Genomic DNA, 25,479 nt, shown 5'->3' with positions numbered 1-25,479 from the left:
TATCCAATTTGCCAGTCTGTGTCTTTTAATTGGACCATTTGGTCCATTTACATTTAAGGTTAATATTGTTATGTGTGAACTTGATCCTGTCATTGTGATATTAGCTGGTTATTTTGCTCATTAGTTGATGCAGTTTCTTCCTAGCCCCGATGGTCTTTACATTTTGGCATGTTTTTGCAATGGCTGGTACCGGTTGTTCCTTTCCATGTTTAGTGCTTCCTTCAGGATCTCTTGTAGCGCAGGCCTGGTGGTGACAAAATCTCTAAGCATTTGCTTGTCTGTAAAGGATTTTATTTCTCCTTCACTTATGAAACTTAGTTTGGCTGGATATGAAATTCTGGGTTGAAAATTCTTTCCTTTAAGAATGTTGAATATTGGCCCCCACTCTCTTCTGGCTTATAGAGTTTCTGCTGAGAGATCTGCTGTTAGTCTGATGGGCTTCCCTTTGTGGGTAATCCGACCTTTCTCTCTGGCTGCCCTTAAGATTTTTTCCTTCATTTCAACTTTGGTGAATCTGACAATTAGTGTCTTGGAGTTGCTCTTCTTGAGGAGTATCTTTGTGGCATTCTTTGTATTTCCTGAATTTGAATGTTGGCCTGCCTTACTAGGTTGGGGAAGTTCTCTTGGATGATATCCTGAAGAGTGTTTTCCAACTTGGTTCCATTTTCTCCCTCACTTTCAGGAACACCAGTCAGACGTAGATTTGGTCTTTTCACATAATCCCATATTTCTTGGAGGCTTTGTTCATTTCTTTTTCCTTCTTTTCTCTAGACTTCTCTTCTCGCTTCTTTTCATTCATTTGTCTTCAATCATTGATACTCTTTCTTACAGTTGATTGAGTTGGTTACTGAAGCTTGTGCGTTTGTCACATATTTCTCGTGTCATGGTTTTTATCTCTGTCAGTTCACTTACGGCCTTCTCTGCATTGATTATTCTAGTATCCATTCTTCCATTCTTTTTTCAAGATTTTTAGTTTCTTTGCACTGGGTACATAGTTCCTCCTTTAACTCTGAGAAGTTTGATCGACTGAAGCCTTCTCCTCTCAACTCGTCAAAGTCATTCTCCATCCAGCTTTGATCCGTTGCTGGCAATGAGCTGCGTTCCTTTGGAGGGGGAGATGTGCTCTGATTTTTTGAATTTCCAGCTTTTCTGCCCTGCTTTTTCCCCATCTTTGTGGTTTTATCTGCCTTTGGTCTTTGATGCTGGTGACGTACTGCTGGAGTTTTGGTGTGGGTGTCCTTTCTGTTTGTTAATTTTCCTTTTAACAGTCAGGACCCTCAGCTGTAGGTCTGTTGGAGATTGCTTGAGGTCCACTCCAGACTCTGTTTGCCTGGGTATCAGCAGCAGAGGCTGCAGAAAATAAAATATTTCTGAACAGCGAGTGCTGCTGTCTGATTCTTGCTCTGGAAGCTTCGTCTCAGGGGTGTACCCCGCCATGTGAGGTATGAGGTGTCAGTCTGCACCTAGTGGGGGATGTCTCCCAGTTAGGCTACTCAGGTGTCAGGGACCCACTTGAGCAGGCAGTCTGTCCCTTCTCAGATCTCAACCTCCGTGCTGGGAGATCCACTGCTCTCTTCAAAGCTGTCAGACTCCACCCAGAGGTGGAGTCTACAGAGACAGGCAGGCCTCTTTGAGCTGCTGTGGGTTCCACCCAGTTCGAGCTTCCCGGAGGCTTTGTTTACCTACTTAAGCCTCAGCAATGGCGGGTGCCCCTCCCCCAACCTTGCTGCGGCCTTGCAGTTAGATCTCAGACTGCTGTGCTAGCAATGAGGGAGGCTCCGTGGGCATGGGACCCTCTGGGCCAGGTGTGGGATATAATCTCCTGGTGTGCCACTTGCTAAGACACTTAGTAAAGTGCCATATGAGGGTGGGAGTTACCCAATTTTCCAGGTGTTGTATGTCTCAGTTTCCCTTGGCTAGGAAAAGGGATTCCCTTTCCCCTTGCACTTCCCAGGTGAGGCGATGCCTCGCCCTGCCTCAACTCTGGCTGGTCGGGCTGCACCAGCTGACCAGCACTGATTGTCTGGTACTCCCCAGTGAGATGAACCCAGTACCTCAGTTGAAAATGCAGAAATCACCCATCTTCTGTGTCGCTCACGCTGGGAGCTGGAGGCTGGAGCTGTTCCTATTCAGCCATCTTGCTCCCCACTCCACGTTTCTGTTTTTTTATAAATTACCCAAAGTATTTTGGTGTAGCAGCACAAATGAACTAAGACAATGAGCTTCAAGGGAAAAGGAGCTTTCCTATAGGAGCTCTCATTCTCTAATTTGTTTTCAGCAGCAAAAACAAACAACAAAAAACCAGCAAGTTAATATTTCAGTGCATAATTTTGCCTAAACCATGGGCTTTCTGAGTACAAACCTTTAAAAAAGAAGATAACTCTCTTACGCTAATGTTTAGTTAGTTCATGGTAGGTTTTATTACAATTGCTACTATTATTATTATCATTATTTGAGATGGAGTCTCCCTCTGTCACCCAGGCTGGAGTGCAGTGGTGTGATCTGGACTCATTGCAACCTCGGCCTCCTGGGTTCAAGTGATTCTCCTGCCTCAGCCTCCCGAGTAACTAGGACTACAGGGGCCCACCATCACACCCGGCTATTTTTTGTATTTTTAGTAAAGATGATGTTTTGCCATGTTGGCCAGGCTGGTCTTGAACTCCTGACCTCAAGTGATCCACCCCCCTTGGCCTCCCAAAGTGCTGGGATTACAGGCGTGAGCCACCAGCCCGGCCAGGTTTTCAATATATATTAGTTATGCACGCCAGCATGAACAGATGAATCATGACTTTTTCATTTTATTTCCCTAGACAGAAACTTTCAATTGACTTACTTGAATTTATAAGTTATTTCTTATCCTAGAATCCATATGTTTTTATCTTGTTCTAAGAAAACTTACCACATTAGCTTCTACACCTTTCCAATATAATATTTCCATTCATGTCCAATGGCTCTAGTGAAAATTAGTTATGCCGTGTTCACTTTTGCTTTGTGATTGTTTAGATTGTATCATTTATTCCCTGTTCTAATCCTCTACATCACTCTTCAATGTCATGTTGAAACTACACATTTTTTCTCATAAATTCCTTATTAAGGAAGCCAAAGTTTTTTTTCTCCTCAGACTACTATAACTTATACTGATTCATACAACTCAATTGTTACTTTTCAAATATTTCCTTGTGTGACTGCTGTATATATTTTTTCTCTTCAAATAAAATTATTGAGAATAAGAAACATACCTACATTTTTCCCCCTTGCTTTCATACCTAGAGGAGCACTGAGCAGATAGTAGCTGCTAAGTACATCTCACTGACTATGTTAAATAAACAAAAGCCTGATGTTCTACGTAATTTCCTGCCTGTGCTCTGCAGTTTAATGGTCAACAGAAGATCTTTTGTGGCAATTTATGTTTCTGAGTCAAGTGCATTGTAATCAAACATCCTCCACACGAAGTCAGAAGTTAAACTCCTGCCACTGTCTTCCCCTTTTCCAAGCACAGAAGACTATTTTTCTAAGGAAATTCTGAGAAATTATGTTTCATCATAATTAGCACGTAATTCCAACTCAGTTAACCTTTGCATGTTACGTGATAACATCTCTTTGGTTTAGCTTCAGGATGTGATGATGTCATACAGTGTAGGTGGGGAGCATATGTTATTACAACACTTTTGGAGGACAACCTAGCAATGACATCACATTTTATACATTTTATGAAAATGTATAAAATCTTGGCTATTAAGTTCTGGTTTCTTATCCTGAGGGAATGGTCAGAAATACGTGCAGGATTTAGATGAGAATGTTGTGACATTATGAAAAGTGGAAAACAAGTTCTATGTCAAGAAATAAATATTGATAAAATAAACTAATATGTGTATCACATATATATGTGTTATGTATCAACATACATGGTTATGAAAAATAACAAAATAATTTCATCTGTGTAAGTTAGAGTTAAAAATAGATGAAAAATTTTAACAATTAAAAATTGACGAAGAAATGCAAAATATGCAAACATAACAGATAAAATGGAGGAAGGTATAAACATTTACACAATGGTGATACTGGTGTTTACCACTAGATAAGTGGAGTAATATGTATTTTTCTCTTATTCAGTTACTATTATCCTATATTTATTTTGGTTATCTTGGGTTGCTCTGGAAATGAGTAAAAACAGAATTCATTTTAAATTTTAAACAAAGGTGTTAAAGTATGTAATTGTCTAGGAAATTTGTAAAAGATCTCTATATTCAATCAATTTAATAATGCTTGTGAATACCCAATTAATTCCAGAGAGGGGATGTGAGATGGGGCTGACACACTTTTGAGATAAATGGGCTCTAGGTTGAATAAAAGGATGAAGTTACCAAGGTTTGAAAAATATTTTTTACCTGGGTACACTGGAAAAAATCCATCCTTTCCTAGGAGCTAATGGCCTTTATGCACAGCAATCTGCTACAGCAGCCTGCACAATTTTATTTGCCTCCTCCAGATGATGTGCATACTAATTAGTCATGAGAATTCCCTTCTCACAAGGTCAAAGAGTTAATGTTAGAAGCATGGTTTATAGGCACTTCTTTCTTTCTACAAACAATGATAAACTTTCACATTTGGCTTATTAGAAATAAGTTTAAAATAACATTGAAAAATAAATATTTTAACAAAATTAGGGCATTGAGAGGAAGAGACTGGATGATGTGTTCATGGAAGAGGCCTGTAGACTTTATAACAATAATAGTTATCATTTTTGTAGTATCTTTTGTCCTGGCTCCATGAGCATATTTTAAACAATAGTTACTTAAGATTTTTGAGCAAATTTAATGAATTTCTTATTGTTGCTTTATTCTTTAATGTCTAGCTCATTCATTAATTCATGGCATACTTACAGGCAACTTCAGAATTATTATAGATTCCATTCTAGACCACCCCAATAAAGCTAGTATTGCAATAAAGCAAATCACACTATTTTTTTGTTTGCCAGTGCACATAGAAGTTATATTTTCACTATACTATAGTCTATTCAGTGCACAATGGCATTAAATCTTAAAAAAAATGGACATACCTTAACTAAAAATACTTTATTGCTAAAAAACTGCTAACAGTCATCTGAGTTTTCTTTTTGCTGGTGAAAAGTCTTGCTTTGAAGTTGATAACTGCTGATGGATCAGGGTGGTGGTTGCTAAAGACTGGGTTGGATGTGCCAATTTCTTAAAACTACAATGAATTTGCCTCATTGATTGAGTCTTTGTTTCATGAAAGATTTCTCTGTAGTATGTGATGCTATTAGATAACATTTTACCCGGAGTGGAACTTATTTCAAAATTGGAGTAAATTCTTTCAAGTCTTGATGCTGTATCAATTAAGCTTATGTAATATTCTAAATCTTATGTTGTCACTTCAACAGTGTTCACAGCATCTTCACCAGGACTATATTCTATCTCAAGAAACTCCTTTTCTTGCTCATTCATAAGAAGCAATCCCTCATCTGTTCAAGCTTTATCATAAGATTACAACAATTCAGTCAGAGATTCTGGTTCCACTTCTAGTTCTCTTGTTATTTCCACCACTTCTGCAGTTATTTCCTCGACTGACCTCTCACCCTTCAAAATCATACGTCAGGGCTGAAATCAACGTGTTCCAAACTCCTGTTAATGTTGATATTTTGACTTCCTCCCATGAATCATAAGTGTTCTCAATGACATCTAGAATGGTGAATCCTTTCCAGAGGTTTCCAATTTATTTTGCCAAGATGTTTCAGAGGAATCACCATGGCACCTATAACCTTACAAAATGTATTTGTTAAATAAGACTTGAAAGTCAAAATTATTCCTTGATCCATGGGCTGCAGAATAGATAAGATGTTCTGTTGGAAGTCATGAAAATAACATTAGTCTCCTTGTATATCTTCACTAGACCTTGGGTGACCAAGTGCGTTGTCAATAAGCAGTAATATTTTGGAAGGAATCTTTATTTCTGAGCAGAAGTTCTCAACAGTGGGCTTAAAATATTGAACAAACCATGCCGTAAACAGATGTACTGTCATCCATCCAGGCTTTGTTGTTTCATTATAGAGCATAGACAGAGTAGATTTAGGAAAATTATTTAAGGCTTCAGGATTTTTGGAATGGCAAGTGAACTTTAGCTACAATTTAAAATCACTAGTTGCATTAACCCCTAACAAGAAAGTTAGTCTGATCTTTGAAGCGAGGCATTCACTTTGCTGTAGATATGAAAGTCCTAGATGGTATCTTCTGCCAATAGAAGGCTGTTTAATCTACACTGAAAATATGTTGTGTACTGTAGCCATTTATCAATTCACCAATTATCTTAGTAGATCTTCCAGATAACTTACTGTAGCTTCTCCGTCAGCACTTGCTGCTTCACCTTGCATTTTTATGTTATGGAGATAGCTTCTTTCCTTAAACCTCATGAACCAACCTCTGCTAGCTTCCAACTTTTCTTCTACAGCTTCCTCACCTCTTTCAGTCTTCATAGAATTGAAGAGAGATAGGGCCTTACTCTGGGTTAGGCTTTGGCTTAAGGGAATGTTCAGCTGGTCTGTTCTTCTATCCAGACCACTCAACATTTCTCCATATCAACAATAAGACTGTTTTGCCTTGTCATTCATTCATGTGTTCACTGGAGTAGCACTTTTACTTTCCTTTAATAATTTTTTCATTTGCATTTACAGTTTGTCTATTTGGTGCAGAAAGTCTAGCTTTGTGCACATCTTGGTTTTCAACATGCCTTCCTCATTCAACTTAATCCTTTCTAGATTTTGTCTTAAAGTGAGAGACTTGAGATTCTTCCTTTCACTTGAACACTTAAAGCCAGTTGTAGGGTTATGAATTAGCCTAATTTCAATCTCACTGTGTCTCAGAGAATAGGAAGACTCAAGAACAGGGAGACAGATGAGTGGATAACCAATTGGTGGAGAGGTCAGAGCACACACAACATTTATCAGTTAAGTTTCCTGTCTTATATAGGCACAGTTGCGGCCCCTCAAAATAATTGTGATAATAACGTCAAAAATCACTGATAACAGATCACCATAACAGACATAATCATAATGGAAAATTTTGCAATATTGGAAGCATTACCAAAATGTGACACAGAGACAGGGAATAAGCACATGTTGTTGGAAAAATGACACCAATAGATTTGCTAGATGCAGGGTTGCCACAAATCCTCAATCTGTAAAAATCACAAAACCTGTGAAGCACAATAAAGCAATGTATAGTAAACCAAGGTATGCCTGTATTTTTATATGTATTTATTGAGCACCTGCTGTGTTCTCAGTGCTGTGCTGAGGTTCAGAAGTTCTGCTCTTAAGGAGTTTATAGTCTAATTGAGGAATAAAGGGAACTCAATTTATATTCCTATGCTTTTCACTCCTAGCTAACAACCTTGGTTCTTAGCACATTCCTATGGTATTTTAAATGGGTTCTTTTAGACAGAAATAGCATATGACAGGATTTCCCTGGTTGGCACTTCACCACCACAGGAAGCTGTTCAGGCCAGGCCTTTATAAATCTGAGATGCCTGAGTACCCACAGACAGGACTCTTGGGACTCAGTATTCTGGGAATCCCTCAGCCTTAGCCAGCCACACTCTCTATGTCTTATCATTTTTTCTCATATACTCTGACCAATATATAAGTCCCTTAAGGCACACTGCAATTTTCCCTCAGGCTTTAGCTCCTTGGATTCACCATTCCACTCCTCCTTTCCTCTCTTCATCTTTTCTCTGAGTGTTCCCTGCAGCTCCAGTAAAGTCACTTCCAAGTCAATGCATACAACAGAACTTCCTTACAACCCTTGGCTTCAATTCAATGGCTATGTTTGTCCACACACCACAACTCATTATAAATGCCTAGCTTCAGCCCCCAGCATCCACTGCAAATAGCCCACATAGTTATGAAATCTGGTTTTTTTTTGTTTTTTTTTTTCAGAGTTTTACTCTGTAGACAAGGCTGGAGTGCAGTAGCAATCTTAGCTCACTGCAACCTCCACCTCCAGAGTTCAAGTGATTTCCAGCTAATTTTTTTGTATTTTTAGTGGAGACGGGGTTTCACCATGTTGGCCAGGCTGGTCTCAAACTCATGACCTAAAGTGATCCACCCACCTTGGCCTCCCAAAGTGCCAGGATCACAGGGGTGAGCCACTGCACCAGGCCTATAGTCATGAAATCTATTGCGCACTTTTGAATCATTCTCTTCAATGATCTGATAATAGCGTTCTGTGCTTTACAAAGCCATTTCTTCACTTGGCTTAAAAGATAACACATCTTTTTCTTCCCCTTTCCAATGTTTCTCTCTCCCCAGTTCATTTTTTTCCCTTGAAATATTGCTGCATTTCATCTTGCATCATGGATCTTCTGCTTCTCTCACACTAGATATCCCTTTCGGATGATTTCATTACTGCCGTGACCTTAATCTACTTACATAAGACTGCCAAATCTCTCTCACAGCCCAGATCGCGCTCTTAAATCTCTCCCTTTGAAACTCCCCAAGGTATATGGTACATTCTCTGTTCACTAAGTGGAATTCAAGATCCTTTCTGCAAATATGCTTCCCCTTCACCAATCCCCAGTTTAGTAAATAGTACCACACTCCGTCCTCGTCTAGAAACTTTGGAATCACATTTAATTTTTTTGTTCTTCCTCACTCTCCTTATCTAATCTGACACAAGTCTTATCAATATTTTTCTGTCTGTAGAAGCAGGTCCATTTCTCTCTGTCATCCTGAAAAGATTCTGACACAGGCCACCTGAATTACTGAAACTGCCCCTGAACTAGCCTCCTTCCATTCCACTTTTATAAAACATTAAAACTCTTCACTTAATAAAGTTCAAACAACTTAAAACTCTTCATTATAATCAAGTTTGGACAATTTCCCATGGCTTACAAGATGTGATGGACAGACTCTAGGGTGGCCCGCATTACCCCTACTTTATGTTTCTGGTACTCATAGCCTTGTACAAGCCCCTCTCACTGAGTATGGTGAGGTCTGTAACTGGCTTCTGAACAATAAAATATGGCAAAGGTGATTACATTATGTCTTGCCAGCTGATTCACTATAGAGACTCCTATTGCTTCTTTGATGAATCAAGCGTCCATGTGGAGGAAATAGATGTGGCAAAAAATCGCAAGGCATCCTCTAGAAGTTGACCTCTAGAAGTTGAGAGTCACATTTAGTAGCTGATAGCCAGCAAAAATCCAGGCCCCACAGTCCTATATATTTGAGGAATTCTACCAACAACCTCAATGAATTTGGAAATGAACTTATACCCTGTTGAGCGTTCATGTAAGAATTCAATAAAGGAGGGGCAGGGGAGGCATGGAGGACTGAATCGGGGCAAGGAATTATTATGATTATTATTTTATTTATTTATTTATTTTGAGACAGAGTTTTGCTCTTGTTGCCCAGGCTGGAATGCAATGGCGGAATCTCGGCTCACCTCATCCTCCGCCTCCCGGGTTTAAGAGATTCTCCTGCCTCAGCCTCCCGAGTAGCTGGGATTACAGGCACCGGCCACCACGCCCAGCTAATTTTTGTATTTTTAGTAGAGACGGGGTTTCACTATGTTGGCCAGAGACGGGGTTTCACTATGTTGGTCTCAAATTCCTGACCTCAGGCGATCCATCCCCCTCGGCCTCTCAAGGTGCTGGGATTACAGGCATGAGCCACCGTGCCCGGCCATTATTGTTATTTTTAAAAATTCTCCAAGTACCAAATCTTTGCCAAGTATTGGGCTGTATAGCCAAAACTGAACAAAGCAGGCCCAGTCCCAGTTTTTGTGGAACTTACAGAAAATATTAGAAAGCAGATATTTCACAATTAATTATCCTAAAATAATTCCTTGTCCTGAATCAGTTCACCTCCCCTGCCCCTCCTTCATTCCTTACTCCTCTCCATACATGAACTCTTATTCCTTAGATCTCAGCTTAAGTGTTAATTTCTCAGTGAGGACTTCTTCGATCCTAGAGCAGTTTAGAGCCTTCTGATAACGTGCCTGATACATGCTCCATAGTACCCTGAACTGCATGTGATAGGACATATGCCGTTTGAGGATAATTAATTGTGAAATATCTGCTTTCTATATATTCTATACATTCAATAAGAACTGGGACTGGGCCTGCTTTGTTCAGTTTTGGCTATACAGCCCAATACTTGGCAAAGATTTGGTACTTAGAGAATATTTTTTTAAAATGAAATGAGTTAAGTGAAACAGGAAAGACTGACAAAAGCATTTGGGGCAGAAAGAAGATACTCAGATTTTCTTGTGCTTGAATTGCTATTTAATAACAAGTTACTGCACAGATATTTATAATAGTCAAAAGTGATGGAGACTCTTTATTTATCATGTATATTTAGTAGACATGGAGCCAGAATTTTTAAGATTGAAGTGATGAGAGTGAGAAGAAGAAGGGTAAACTCCTACCAAAGAAACACAACCCAAGGTGAAAAGCACATTCTCAGACATGAAAGAAAACATCAAAGCTTGGTTTTCCTTTGGTTTATTTATAAACAATGACAATAACAAGACAGCAACAATAACAACAAAACACAAATGTGTCAAGCCCTATGCTGGGTGTTTGGAATACAGTGAAAGACAAGAGGGGTCTCATTCAGGAGGTGAGAGAGGAGTCCTGCAAACACAATTTGTTTGTTGGAAACACAACAAACACATGGGAAATAACTATATGGGAAGACTATTGGTCTGTATGAGTGTTTCAGTACCAGTACCATGCTGTTTTGGTTACTGTAGCCTTGTAGTATAGTTTGAAGTCACATGGGAAAGAACAGGGGCTCAGGAGGGATTACACACCATGAAAGGTCCTTCTGTGGAGGAGATCAAGTCCCTAGGAGGGGAAGACGTTCATTTCTTCTTGATCACCAAAGTTCTGGGAACAACAGAATAATACAAACATTCCAACTTTTAAAATATGTCTCTGAGAATAAGACATAAAACAGAAAGAAAGAAAAAACAATTCATAGTGAAAATAGATGAATACAAAAATCATATTGGTTTTAATGATAAAATATTTTTTATAAACCATTTAAATTTATATTTTGTCATTTGATTTTCATAGCAATCTTTTACAGAAAGTAAAGCAATCATATGTAATTCCTTTTATACATGTGAAAATAGGACCTCAGAGAAGTTAAATAAGTGGCTGAAGATCACAGATGGTCTTTGAATCATTCTGCTGATTCCAAATAAAAAATACTGCTCAATGGATCCCATACAAATAATTAATGAGAAAAACCTTAGTGTATTGTATAGGCAGCAGTTTTCAAAAAAACTTTGTTTATTTTATTGGTCAATATCTAATTAAGCACATAAAACAGATGATGCCATTCAAACTTAACCCTGTGATTAACTTAGTCAAATGGGTATATAGTGTCCTTCAACTACTTTTTGTCTTCTTGCATGTATTGATGAGTGTGTATTAATTAAGAAGCCTACTAATATCTATAGGATTTCTTTTTGATGTAATTTAAAGGCATTTCCATGTCTTATGCCCTCTAAGGAGACAAAGAACAAATGAGAGCATTAGGAAAAAAGGCAATACTCCAGATATCTGTAGTTACGTTTTCACCTTTGTCCCACTTCAGATGCTCTGAAATTCTCATCCCTCCTTTTTGATATATGCCCATAACAGCAGAAAAATGAGGAGATCAGAGATACGAAACACAACAATCATAATAATTTGCAATGATAAGGAAGTGAATAACAATAGCTACTATAATGCCAAATATGTGGCCATCTCTGTGTTAGAGGTTTATTGGCGTTATTTATTTTTATTTTTATTTTACCTTAAGTTCTGGGATACAAGTGCAGAATGTGTAGATTTGTTGCATAGGTTTATGTGTGCCATGGTGGTTTGCTGCACCTATTAAACTGTCATCTAGATTTTAAGCCCTGCATGCATCAGCTATTTGTCCTAACGCTCTCCCTCCTCTCACCCCCATCCCCCAGACTGGCCTCAGTGTGTGTAGTTCCCATCTCTGTGTCCATGTGTTCTCATTGTTCAATTCCCACTTATGAGTGAGAACATGTGGTGTTCATTTTTTTTGTTCCTGAGTTACTTTGCTGAGGATGATGGCTTCCAGCTTTATTCATGTACCTGGAAAGGACATGATCTTATATTTTTATGGCTGTGTAGTATTCCATGGTGTATATGTGCCACATTTTCTTTATCCAGTCTTTCATTGATGGGCATTTGGGTTGGTTCCATGTCTTTGCTATTGTAAATAGTGCTGCAATAAACATATGTGTGCATGTGTCTTTACAGTAGAATGATTTATGTTCCTTTGAGTATATACTCAGTAATGGGATTGCTGGGTCAACTGGTATGTCTGGTTCTAGATCCTTGAGGAATTGCCACACTGTCTTCCACAATGGTTGAAATAACTTACATTCTCACCAAATCAGTGTATGTTTCTTGGCTGCATAAATGTCTTCTTCTGAGAAGTCTCTGTTCATATCCTTTGCTCAGTTTTTGATGGGGTTGTTGGTTTTTTTTTCTTGTAAATTTGTTTACGTTTCTTATACATTCTGGATATTAAATCTTTGTCAGATTGGTAGATTGCAAAATTTTCCCCCCATTCTGTAGGTTGCCTGTTCACTCTAATAATAGTTTCTTTTGCTGTGCAGAAGCTCTTTAGTTTAATTAGAGCGCATTTGTCAAACTTGGCTTTTGTAGTAATTGCTTTTGGAGTTTTCATCATAAAGTCTTTGCCCATGCTTATGTCCTGAATGGTATTGCCTAGGTTTTCTACTCAGGTTTTTATGGTTTTGGGTTTTACATTTAGGTCTTTAATACATCTCTAGTTAATTTTTGAATAAGGTGTAAGGAAGGGTCCAGTTTTAGTTTTCTCCCTATGGCTAGCCAGTTTCCTCAGCATCATTAAATAGGGAAACCTTTCCCCGTTGCTTGTTTTTGTCAGGTTTGTCAAAGATCAGATGTTGTAGACATGTGGTGTTATTTCTGAGGTCTCTGTTCTGTTCCATTGGTCTGTATGACTGTTTTGGTACCAGTATCATGCTGTTTTGGTTACCGTAGCCTTGTAGTATAGTTTGAAGTCAGGTAGCATGATGCCTCCAGCTTTGTTCTTTTTGTTTAGGATTGTCTTGGCTATACAGGCTCTTTTTCGGTTCCATATGATTTTTAAAGTAGTTTTTTTATATTTCTGTGAAGAATGTCAATGTTACTTTGATGGGAATAGCATTGAATTTATAAATTACTTTGGGTGGTATGGCCATTTTCATGATACTGATTCTTCCTATCCATGAGCATGGAATGTTTTTCCATTTGTATGTGTCCTCTTTTATTTCCTTGAGCAGTGGTTTATATTTCTCCTTGAAGAGATCCTTCATGCCCCTTGTTAGGTGTATTCCTAAGTATTTTATTCTCTGTAGCCTAGAGCTATAGAGATGGCTGCCACCATTCCCCTGGCCTGGGAGCTTAGTGTGTTAGGCAGCTATCAGTCCCACTGTTGGCTGTCGCTCCTCCCATGAGGAGCTCAAATGGTTTAGACAGCAGGCAGCCTCAGTTTTAGTGCTTGTCTCCCATCATCCCTGGGGAGCTGGGCAGGCTTAAGCAGATTCTAACTTAGTGGCTGTTAAGAATCTGTGTGGCTCTGTGATTAGGACACTAGGCCCCTGTGGCGTGGGGTCATGAGTGGGATCTGCTGATCCGCGGGGTGCACAGTTTTCCCAGGGTGGGTAGCACCCTCACTCACCACCTCCTTTGGCTAGGGGTGAGGGATCCCCTGCCCCGTGTGGCTCTCAGGTGGGCTGCTGCACCACACTGCTCTTCCTTCCTCTCAGTGGGTCACGCTAGCCGCCTAGTCAGTTCTGATGACAGAACCTGGATGCCTCGGTTGCCTGTGCAAGATTCACATGCTATTATGGTTCTTTTCTTTTCTTTTCTTTTCTTTTCTTTTCTTTTCTTTTCTTTTCTTTTCTTTTCTTTTCTTTTCTTTTCTTTCTTTTCTTTTCTTTTCTTTTCTTCTTTTCTTTTCTTTTTTCTTTTTTCTTTTCTTTTCTTTTCCTTTTTTCTTTTCTTTTCTTTTTCTTTTTTTCTTTTTGAGATGAAGTCTTACCCTGTCACCCAGGCTGGAATGCAGTGGTGCAATTTCGGCTCACTGCAACCTCCACCTCCCAGGTACATGCAATTCTCCTGTCTCAGCCTCTCAAGTAGCTGGGACTACAGGCACTCGCTACCATGCCCAGCTAATTTTTGTATTTCAAGTAGAGACACGATTTCACCATGTTGTCCAGGCTGGTCTCGAACTCCTGACCTCAAGTGATCTGCCCACCTCAGCCTCCCAAATTGTTGGGATTTTAGGCGTGAGCCACCGTGCCCAGCCTGTTATGGTTCTTTTGACAGAAATGTCAGATTGCCGCTGCTTCTAGTCAGCCATCTTGGCCCCGCCCGGCATTATTTCATTTAATCCTTGCCACAGTGCTATGTTGGGATTACTTAGGAAATTCTGAGAGCAAACCAACCATACACTTCAGTTAGGGAAAAACGAGACTGAAAGCAGAACTAGAAGGTCATCAGATCTGTGACCACACCAGAGATCAACTTCTCTTGCCGTTTCTCTCCCAGGTCCTACAGAGCCTGTCCCTTGTAGTGTTTGTGTTTCTCTCAGCATGCCTCTTAAATTCTCCTTTTGTTTCTGAGTGTCCAGTCCTTTGTGAATGCTCCAATCCCAGTTTTCAGGAAGAACACCTGGAATGCAATCCAAGTGCCTAACCACGGCCACGGGCCCTGCCTTGTCAGGATGCTTCCCAGCTGCTAGTCTTCTGCTGCCTCACTCTCTGCCTTATTTCTGGCCCCATTCTCAGTCTTCTGACATTTTGCTTGCTTTCCCCTTTCTCAGCTTAAGTCTTCTTCTTGGGTGGCTCCTTAGGGTTTCAGCTTAAATGTTCCTTCTTCAAGAGAAAATTCTGTAACCTAATTTAGGTCTCTTAATAGCTTCTATCTAACCACCTCCACCACTCTCTGTTTGTTTCTCTCACAGAAATAATGACAGCCTGTAAATATTTTATTTCATGCTTATTTGTGTATTGTTCATCACATCCATTAGACTATATGTTCATGAGGGCAGTAATACTATTCACCTTCGCTGTTGAATCCTTTGTGCCTGGTACAAGTTATAGAACAAATAAGAGGCCACTGTAACTATTTTTTTGAATGAAAAAATGAATCCATAAATTGGCTAACTACCATCACCTTCCTTTAGCGGAGGGTTTCCAGAACACTCCATTGGATTCCTGGCAAAACTCTGGTTGGAGCACAGGTCAACTGATCTCTGTAAGATGAGTGACTGTCTCCAGAAAAAGAATTTCTAGGTGCTGCCTTCCAGAGCAGGGGACTGTGAGTGGGACAGTTCCATTTAAAAGACTTGAAGATGTGACTGAAATGTAATATTCAGTTTTAAAGCAAACTCAGAGAGGTTAATTGTCTTTTTCAAGGTCAGTATTTGAATTTGGATTTGTGTGACATTAAAGCTCAGAACGTGTCCATGCCAAAGAAGCCCCAGCTGATATGATAAAATTGACTTTCTTATCTGTCAGTCTTCAATTGACATTGTGTTCTGCAGCTCTGCAGGAGGTAAAAAAAAAATAGGAGGAGAATGGTTGCTGGGCAACCAAGGCACCAGGATGTCCTGGTTGCAGCATAATCAGTTGAAACCTGGAAAGCCTCCCAGGATTAGATTACCAGGAGTAATTATTTATCTTGCCTCTAATGTCCTATCTGAGTTGCCTTGAATTCCAGTCTCACATATGAAAATTATAAGCATTATCTCCAATTTCAGATCATCTAGAATGTAATTATGCTCTGTGAGATAATTTAAGTCTATTGGCTGATGATTTAATCTATTGAGAAATTTATCCAAAATTATGGTATCAGCCCAGGGAGAGTTTCTGTATGAGCCATAATTTTTTAAAAAGGAAGTTTTCTTGATTTTAAGACAGTTATATTTCACCTGCATGAACTCACATATCCAAACAATTAAATTATTTAAAATATAACCAATAATTCAGGTTTGTTTTAATAGTGGATTAAGATTATAGAAACCAGCTTCACGTTTCTCAGTAAGGCACAGGTCAGCCCAACCATGCAGAACATGCAAAAAGAGGTTCCCAAATCTACTTGTTAACACTTAGGCACTCACTGGAGAGTACGAAGGGTGTGAAATGGAAGTCGTTGGGCTAGTTGAAGATTGGTGAGGCTTTCTTTGGAGAGATGAGTGCTCAGTGTCCATCCTCCCTCCCCACCTCCAATGACAGTGAAGGAATAGAGTTGTGTGTTCACTTCAAGACCAGCAAGGAGGTTTCAACTGACCACCAAATGAACTTGCTGTGTGCCCCTGCATTTGAAGGACGAAGTGAACTGATGGCATCACCTATGAAATCCCAATTGTGAGAAGTTGCTTGTAGTAAGTTTCTATAGCAGGGTTGGGGTTATGTTTTTGAGAGAAACTGCCCCGCCCCTGACTACAGTACTAACGTATGTATTTCCTATGCACCTATGGGCCATGTTTGAGAAGGACGGAGGTGTTGTTTCAGACTTTGTGTGGAAGGAATGTAGGGAGGGGCAGAAAGACTTCATAAGAAAGATGCCAGAAATGGTCAAAATTAAGTTAGATGCACAGGGACTGAGAGAGAAGTCATAAGTGGTCACCTGGAAATTAAAGTTCCATTCTTTTTTTTTTCTTAAACAACAAATTTTATTTAATTTGTTATGAAATAGAGAATCATTGAAAGTTTATGATTATTATTATTTTTTTTATTATACTTTAAGTTCTAGGGTACATGTGGATAATGTGCAGGTTTGTTACATATGTATACCTGTGCCATGTTGGCATGCTGCACCCATCAACTAGTCAGCACCCATCAACTCGTCATTTGGATTAAGAAAATGTGGCACATATACACCATGGAATACTATGCAGCCATAAAAAAGGAGGAGTTTGTGTCCTTTGTAGGGACATGGATGCAGCTGGAAACCATCATTCTCAGCAAACTATCGCAAGAACAGAAAATAAAGTTCCATTCTTAATCATGGGATTCAGGGGCAACGTCTCCTTAGAATCTCTGTAAAGGCTCCAAGAGAGAAAATGGCAGTATTGGGATGAGGCAAAAAGAGAAGAAGACCACCACAGTCCCTTTCCACTGTAGGCTTTCTGCTGGACCAAGGCCAAGCTGCTAATCACATTCAGAGATGAGACTGGTACATTGGACTTATTGCTAAATGGAATTTGTTTTGGAGAACAACATGGCTGAAGGTCTTTTCACTGTGAAAATGTCCAGAAAATATATGGAGCCCACGTATGAGAGAAGAACCAGCTATAGAAGGACATTTCTAAACAATGATGGAAGATAACAAAACAGTTTTCTTGTTTTCTTATGATGACTGCTTCTTAAAGGCTTCGGCTATTTCTCTTCTCTTCTCTTCTCTTCTCTTCTCTTCTCTTCTCTTCTCTTCTCTTCTCTTCTCTTCTCTTCTCTCTCTCTTCTCTTCTCTTCTCTTCTCTTCTCTTCTCTTCTCTTCTCTTCTCTTCTCCTCTCCTCTCCTCTCTTCTCCTCTCCTCTCCTCTCTTCTCCTCTCCTCTCCTCTTTCCTCCTTTCCTTTCCCTTCCTCCCTTCCTCCCTCCCTCCCTCCCTCCCTCCCTCTCTTTCTCTCTCTCTTTCTTTCTTTCTTTCTTTCTTTCTTTTCTTTCTTTCTTTCTTTCTTTCTTTCTTTCTTTCTTTCTTTCTTTCTTTCTTTCTTTCTTTCTCCTTCTCTTTCTTCCTTTCTTTTCTTTCTTTCTTTCTTTCTTTCTTTCTTTCTTCTCTTTCTTTCTTTCTTTCTTTCTTTCTCTTTCTTTTCTTTCTTTCTTTCTCTCTCTCTGTCTCTCCCCTTCCTTCCTTCCTTCCTTCCTTCCTTCCTTCCTTCCTTCCTTCCTTCCTTCCTTCCTTCCTTCCCTCCCTCCCTCCCTCCCTCCTTCTTTCCTTCCTTCCTTCCTTCCTTCCTTCCTTCCTTCCTTCCTTCCTTCCTTCCTTCCTTCCTTCCTTCCTTCCTTCCCTCTCTTTCTCCCTTTCTTTCCTTCCACAGTGTCACTCTGTCATCCAGGCTGGAGTACAGTGCTGCAATCTTGGCTCACTGTGACCTCTGTCTTTCAGGTTCAAGCAAGTCTTATCCCTCAGCCTCCTGAGTAGCTGGGACTCCAGGTGTGTGCAACCATGCCTGGCTAATAATTTTTGTATTTTTAGTAGAGATGGGGTTTCGCTGCATTGGTCAGGCTGGTCTCGAACTCCTGGCCTCAAATAATCCACTCCACTGGGTCTCCTAAAGTGCTGGGATTACAGGCATGAGCCACTGCACCCGAGTGGCTTCTGCTATTTTTCTAAAAAGAGCACTCCACTCCTATCCTAGCTTTGTTGACATCTGTGACTTAATTTCCAACACTTTATAACTGAATTTCCCAGTCCCTAGAAAATAAGAGCTGAATGATGAGGAGTAAGATAAAGAGTGAAGCTAGAATGAAACACAGTGACAAAAATTATACATGCAGACATCATTTAGGCTCTATATTATTCAAGAGTTTTCACCAAATACAGAAAAGGCTCATATTTATTTTTGAGACGGAGTTTCACTCTGTCACCCAGGCTGGAGTGCAGTGGCGTGATCTCGGCTCTCTGCAACCTCCACCTCCCAGTTTCAAGCAATTCTCCTGCCTCAGTCTCCCGAGTAGCGGGCACTACAGGTGCCTGCCATCATGCCTGGCTAATTTTTGTATTTTTAGTAGAGACACAGTTTCACCATATTGGCCAGGCTGGTCTCAAACTCCTGACCTTGTGATCTGCCTACCTCAGCCTCCCAAAGTGCTGGGATTTCAGGCATGAGCCACCGTGCCCAGCCAAGTCTCATTAATTTGAGCTAACCAACTGGAAATAATACGATGTCTTCTGTGTGCCAGGCACTCTGGCATTCATCGACTCTGTGTGAATCTCCTTGAACCAGAGCTTCTCCACAGGGTGCTGGGAATGGGTTTTAGGATGGTCAATATATTCAGAGCCAGAAGGGTCTGAGGTTGAGGCAGCCTTGCCTCTTCATCCTATGCCTCTTCATCCTATGAGCTACTCAGGCAGGACTATTTCCCTCTCATGTCCTAACTCGTAAAAGGTTGAGAAGGTATCCTCTAGGAAATTCTGTGAGCTAGATATTAATAGCCTCATTTTATAAAATAGAAAATGGAAGCCCATAGAGATGCTATTGCATTTGCAATGAAGAACTAATGTTCAATCTAACTTATACTCTTCACTACATATTTTCTTCTAAATTAAGAGTAAATTAGAAGGCTAGATCTTTTCATGATCACTTATGAAGCATGGGTTTGTGAATGAAGCGTTAAGAGCAGAGTTTAACTCCTTAAATAAAGTTTCAGAGTAATTTAACATTATTTGTATATAGTGATACATACACTGTTTCTTTTTGGTTTTGTTTGTTTGTTTGTTTGTTTTTTGTTTTTGAGACAGGGTCTCACTCTGTCGCCCAGGCTGGAGTGTAGTGGCACGATCTTGGCTCACCGCAATCTCTGCCTCCTGGGTTCAAGCGATTACCCTGCCTTTGCCTCCTGAGTAGCTGGGACTACAGGAGCGCACTACCATACCTGGCTAATTTTTTGCATTTTAGTAGTGATGAGGTTTCACCATGTTGGCTAGGATGGTCCTGATCTCCTGACCTCATGATCCACCTGCCTCGTCCTCCCAAAGAGCTGGGATTACAGGTGTGAGCCACTGCGCCCAGCCACGTACACTAATTGTTAATAAGAGCTAATGCTATATGAGAAGCATTATTCTGAATACCTAATACATATGCATTTATTTAATCATCACACAAAAATCAATAGCGGATGCCATTTTATTCCCATTTCCCAGAGCAGGAAACTGACACAAGGAGAGCATCAGTAACTTACCCCAGGAAGTAAGGTTAAGATTTAGGCTCAGCAGAATCTGACCTCAGAGTGAAAGCTCTTTCCAATAATGAGCATTGCCTTATTTTTTATTGGATAAATATTAAATGAATATATAAATGAGAGAAGTCATGAAGAAAGGGATATTATTAAATTTAGTAACTATGTTATATGGATTATTTTATGGATATTTAAATGCATAAAACGAAATGCGTTTAAACTGATTTAAGAAGAAAACTCTGTGAAGGGGGTTGAGTAGGGCAACCGTCAGGTAGTAGGTGAAGCAATAGTAATACACTAATGAAACTCACAGGATGTTGAACAAGTACCATGCTTCAAATCCCCACCTATCACTGCATGATCTTAAGAAAATTATTTATCATCTTAAAGGTTTAGTTCATTTACATAAAATGGATGATTATAATATCCTTGTGAGTGATGAAGGAGTTTATGCAGGTAAAATGCCTAGCACAACGTCTGTCACACAGTAAGCACTCAATGGTGGTTAAATAATAATAATTATAATAATGGCAATAGTTTGCATTTTAAAATATCTGAAAATAATTGTTACAAAGATTAAGATTATAATTGCCATATTAAAACAAAATATCCATATCAGAGTTATTTTTGTCCTTCCATGCAAAGACAATACAGAATAAAAGGTATGTTAGAAGTTAATTAACTAAACTTTCTGTGATTTTGAGCAACTGACAATCTCTCTAAGCGTTAGTAAAATGGTAGTAACATGTTACATGGTTTTTCTGACTTTTTGAATATGGAGGTCAAGAAATTGAAAGCTTTGACTGAAGTTACTTTTTCTAAATGTAGAATTATTATTCTTGTACCATATGTTTCTTGCACAGACAATAAGGTTGGTTACTGTGGCACTGTAATGTGTGTGTTACAGAACATCCTGGCCACATCTGTGAGTCTTGGCAGGGAAAAGGACACACAAATCTCTGAGCAGTCTTTTCAATCTGGGAGGGAGATCAAAAAGCTAATGCCATAGAAGATCCTAGCCCAATATATTCACTTTATAATACTATCTTTATCTAATAAGGTTGCCACAAATATAGAATCATATACTATTTGTTGCTGCCAAGGTGTGTTGTGAATATAAAATGGGAATGCAAATATAAAAGTTACAAATGTAAAGAATTATTGTTATGGGAAAGTGTGTGTAACAATAAGAATTCTTAGGACTATCTTACAATTATGTATTTTCAGATAGTCACTGTTTTCAACCCGATAAAAATGTTCAAATTTGAGTTTTTAATCTTGTTCACTTTTATCTCAAAGTGGTGTTTGAAGATGATATACTCAGAAGAGAATAATATATTTACTGCATTTTCAAAGTATCAGTAGCTGTTACACAGCGATCATATTTTTGAACTGTATAATCTTATACTGAAAGAGTGATTGCTTGCAAAACATTTAAGAAATGATAGTTTTTATTTATAATTAAGATGGGCTCACTGTATGATTTTAGCAAATAATGTATTCTTCCTATGCTTCCTCTGAAACATTTATTTGATAAGCATTATAAAACCTGCCATTTTCGCCTTATGTTTCTTATGCACAGTGAAGTAACTTGACTGAAGATAAGTTGAAACCTTTGAAATGTTGGAACTATTTGATATATTAGACAACTTTAACTATGTCCCCTACCCTGGAAAAAGTATGCATTGACCAAACCAGATGAGGAAAGCTATTCAATTCAGTTCAATCTATATTTACTAGCCCTTTAATGTACCTATCAGTGGATTCAATCACTCTATTCGAATTATCTATCTGTAATTTCTACCCAATATCAATTTCTTTATACAATTCTTTTTGCTCTAATCGCAATATGGGAACTATTAAAGTGGGTGGGGAATGTGGCTGGGGCCATGGCTGGGAGTCTGAAAGAAGGTTGTAATGTCTCATTCACTGTGCATGCAGCATCACTCAGGAGACGGGGCTGCGTGGGAAGATAGAGTGAGCTGTGGTAGATGGGTGTCAGGGTTTATGGGATCAAGGCAGTGCTGTGTTGGTAAATCTTTTGCAATGGGCTCTGATGGGGAGGTCTGGTGTGAGTGTTGGCCAATTTTCATTGTGTAAATACTCCTATTTTGGCTGATTTCAAGTCACCTATGTGATTCATTGAACTGGGAGCTGGAAACATCAGCACAATTGGCTCTATTAAATTAATGCAGTCCAGCTGCAGCACAATACTGGCTCAGGGGCATGAAACTTAGAAGAAAAAAAAAAATGACTGCTCTTGTCATGCCCATAAAAGAACCACTAGTGAGATCCGCCTTTCAGACAGAAATAAAAACCAAGACTACACTTGGTGTCTTCCCACCCTGAAACTAGAGAGTCTCTGAAAGCCATAATTTGAAACATTATTCCTTCATACTTGCACCATCTAATTTAGGAAAATTGTAGTTATATTATAAAGTCTCCTCCCTTCTCCAGGGGCTGTCTTCCTCAATATTCTGGCATTAGTGAACTTTGTTTTCATTGTCTATTCTTTACTCAGAAATGTATACTCTTTGAGTTTTTAATAAGGACACAATTGTTATTATGCTTGCTTTTTATGGATGAATATAATCATTTTCTAGACATAACATACCGTTTTTCTGACTTTTTGAATATGGAGGTCAAGAAATTGAAAGCTTTGACTGAAGTTACTTTTTCTAAATATAGAATTATTATTCTTGTGGCCGGGCGCGGTGGCTCAAGCCTGTAGTCCCAGCACTTTGGGAGGCCGAGACGGGCGGATCACGAGGTCAGGAGATCGAGACCATCCTGGCTAACCCCGTGAAACCCCGTCTCTACTAAAAAATACAAAAAACTAGCCGGGCGAGGTGGTGGGCGCCTGCAGTCCCAGCTACTGGGGAGGCTGAGGCAGGAGAATGGCGTAAACCTGGGAGGCGGAGCTTGCAGTGAGCTGAGATCCAGCCACTGCACTCCAGCCTGGGGGACAGAGCAAGACTCCGTCTCAAAAAAAAAAAAAAAAAAAGAATTATTATTCTTGTACCATATGTTTCTTGCACAGACAATAAGGTTGGTTACTATGGCACTGTAATGTGTATGTTACAGAACATCCTGGCCATATCTGTGAGTCTTGGCAGGGAAAAGGACACATAAATCTCTGAGCAGTCTTTTCAATCTGGGAGGGAAGATCGAAAAGCTAATGCCATAGAAGATCCTAGCCCAATATATTCGCTTTATAATGCTATCTTTATCTAACAAGGTTGCCACAAATATAGAATCATATACAGTCATGCATTGCCTAGCAATATTTTAGTTAAGGACAAACTGCATTTGGTGGACCCATAAGATTATAATGGAGATGAAAATTCCTGTCATCTGGTGACATTGTAGCCATGGTGTTCCAGTTGCTGCAAGACTCAGCACAGTAACATGCTGTACAGGTTTGTAGACTGGGAGCAATAGGCTATACCATGTAGCCTAGGTGTGTAGCGGGCTATACCATCTAGGTTTGTGTGAGTACACTCTGTGATGTTTGCACAAGGACAAAATTGCCTGATGACATTTTTCTCAGAACATAGACCTGTCATTAAGGGACAGTCAACTGTAGTAGTATCTTTAGAAACATTTTAGCTGATAAAACAATGTGCTTCTCTGGTGATTCGTCACCTTCCCAAGGTCACACTGCCAGTTGGTGGCAGAGTCGGGGGTCTCCTGACTCACAGTCCAGTTCTTTCGTACTCTACATGGCCTCTCAAGGTAGACCCAAACCTGGATTCTCTCCATGAAGGTTGTACCAGCTAAGATGTAACTTGTCCTGTTTAAGAAGTTGCCAAATGGTTCTCAAAAATATACTAAGTTGGATTAAGAGGCTATTTATATCTTGCTGTAAGCAAGGAGTGATATAAAAGCAGCTGACATGTCAGAAAGCCTTTGTATGGTTTCTAATGTTGGCCCTGTGTGTTCCTTATTGCCAATAAACACTATATTCAGACTACTTGGTAGTGACAGAGCTGCAGAGATACCACAGACATAGAAGGCGATCGGTATTTCTTCCAAGAACAGCATATTGTGTGAGCCACGCTCAGATGCAGAGATAAGAGATGACTCTGCCTGGAGTGAAGGAGAATAGCTTTATTTTCCATCCTGATGCCTATAACATTTATCATATGTAAGTGAATTAAGTAACTAATACAGGCTAAAACCCTTCCTTGAAATATTTGAGAAGGATTTTCTCGATTGTCCAAGGAGATAATGCATCACATTTATTAAGAGCAAAGTGTTAAATATAGAGAGACTACAAAAAGGAAACATTATATTTTACTCAGGTCTGAGGGGAAGATTAAACTTTTCCCGCTTATCCAATCAGTTTACTTAACACTCTCCAGAGATTCCCAAAGAAGAGGCCCAGCCTCTTACTAATCAATCAATATATATTTACTTTAAATAGGTATTTTAAATATCCCATCACTTATGAGAATGTTAAACAAAAACTTTATGATTGAAAAGTTTTGTTGTAGAATTATCTTCTTGACAAGTAGATCCTAAGAGAGCACAAGAGCTCACATTCTGCAAAAAAAAAAAAAAAAAAAAAAAAAGGAATTAGGTAACAATACCCAAGGTGACACGGGTGCATAAAGAGATCGAGGGGAGGGGAGGTATGCACTTAAATAGTTCACAGAAAGGAAAGTGACAATAAAAATCCAAAACCTCATCTCATAGCCTGAGTCACAATGGGCCACACCTGCAGAAATGACAGGATTTTGACATGCAAAAGAACTGGAAGTAATTTTCTCTTGACAGTAATATGAATTTCTCCTCCAAGACAGGCTGGCAAAGAGTGCACAGAAGAATAAGAAGTCACAAATTAGGAAATTCCAAGGTCAAACCCCAGCAGAATCTCACTTCATAAAATCAGTAAATGCCACTTCAAGGTTGGTTGATGGAAATGAGAGAAATTGACAGCATCTACGATGTAGTTATCCTCCCAAAGGTCAGAGCAAAGGGACATAGCAGGCACATCTTCCAATTTTCCAAGACTTAGTTGTAGAGATTTCACTTCCCAAGACTCACCATGCCAATCTTTTGAAAAATATTTTCATAAGGTTTTTGTTTACTTTATATGCAGCTTAATTATGTGCAGTTTAATAGAAAGAATACTTCAGCACAAAAAAGTATATACTATTTCAAATTTTAAAATACAGTGTTTTAGCTCACAATAATCTTCCATGAAATGGAAGCATTTGCTTATCTGCTCTCACATCCTATATAAACCTGTCCAAAATCATTGTCGATTACTCCTTCAGAACGCGTTCTAACCCCAACCACGCTGATCGCACCTACTGTTAAAGTGCTCCTCTGAGCCACGGGCAGCTCTCACGTGGACAATCATCTCCTAACCCATCTCTCTGCTTTGACCGTTGGGTTCTCCATAGTGCCTTCTCAACACAGTGGACAGGCTGATCCTCTGATCCTTTAAAAATCTAAAATGCAAAATAAGCCGAGCATGGTGGCACACACCTGTAGTC

This window comes from Chlorocebus sabaeus, chromosome 7, assembly GCF_047675955.1.
Source record: "Chlorocebus sabaeus isolate Y175 chromosome 7, mChlSab1.0.hap1, whole genome shotgun sequence".
Classification (NCBI taxonomy): domain Eukaryota; kingdom Metazoa; phylum Chordata; class Mammalia; order Primates; family Cercopithecidae; genus Chlorocebus; species Chlorocebus sabaeus.
Note: the sequence above shows the minus strand (reverse complement) of the source record.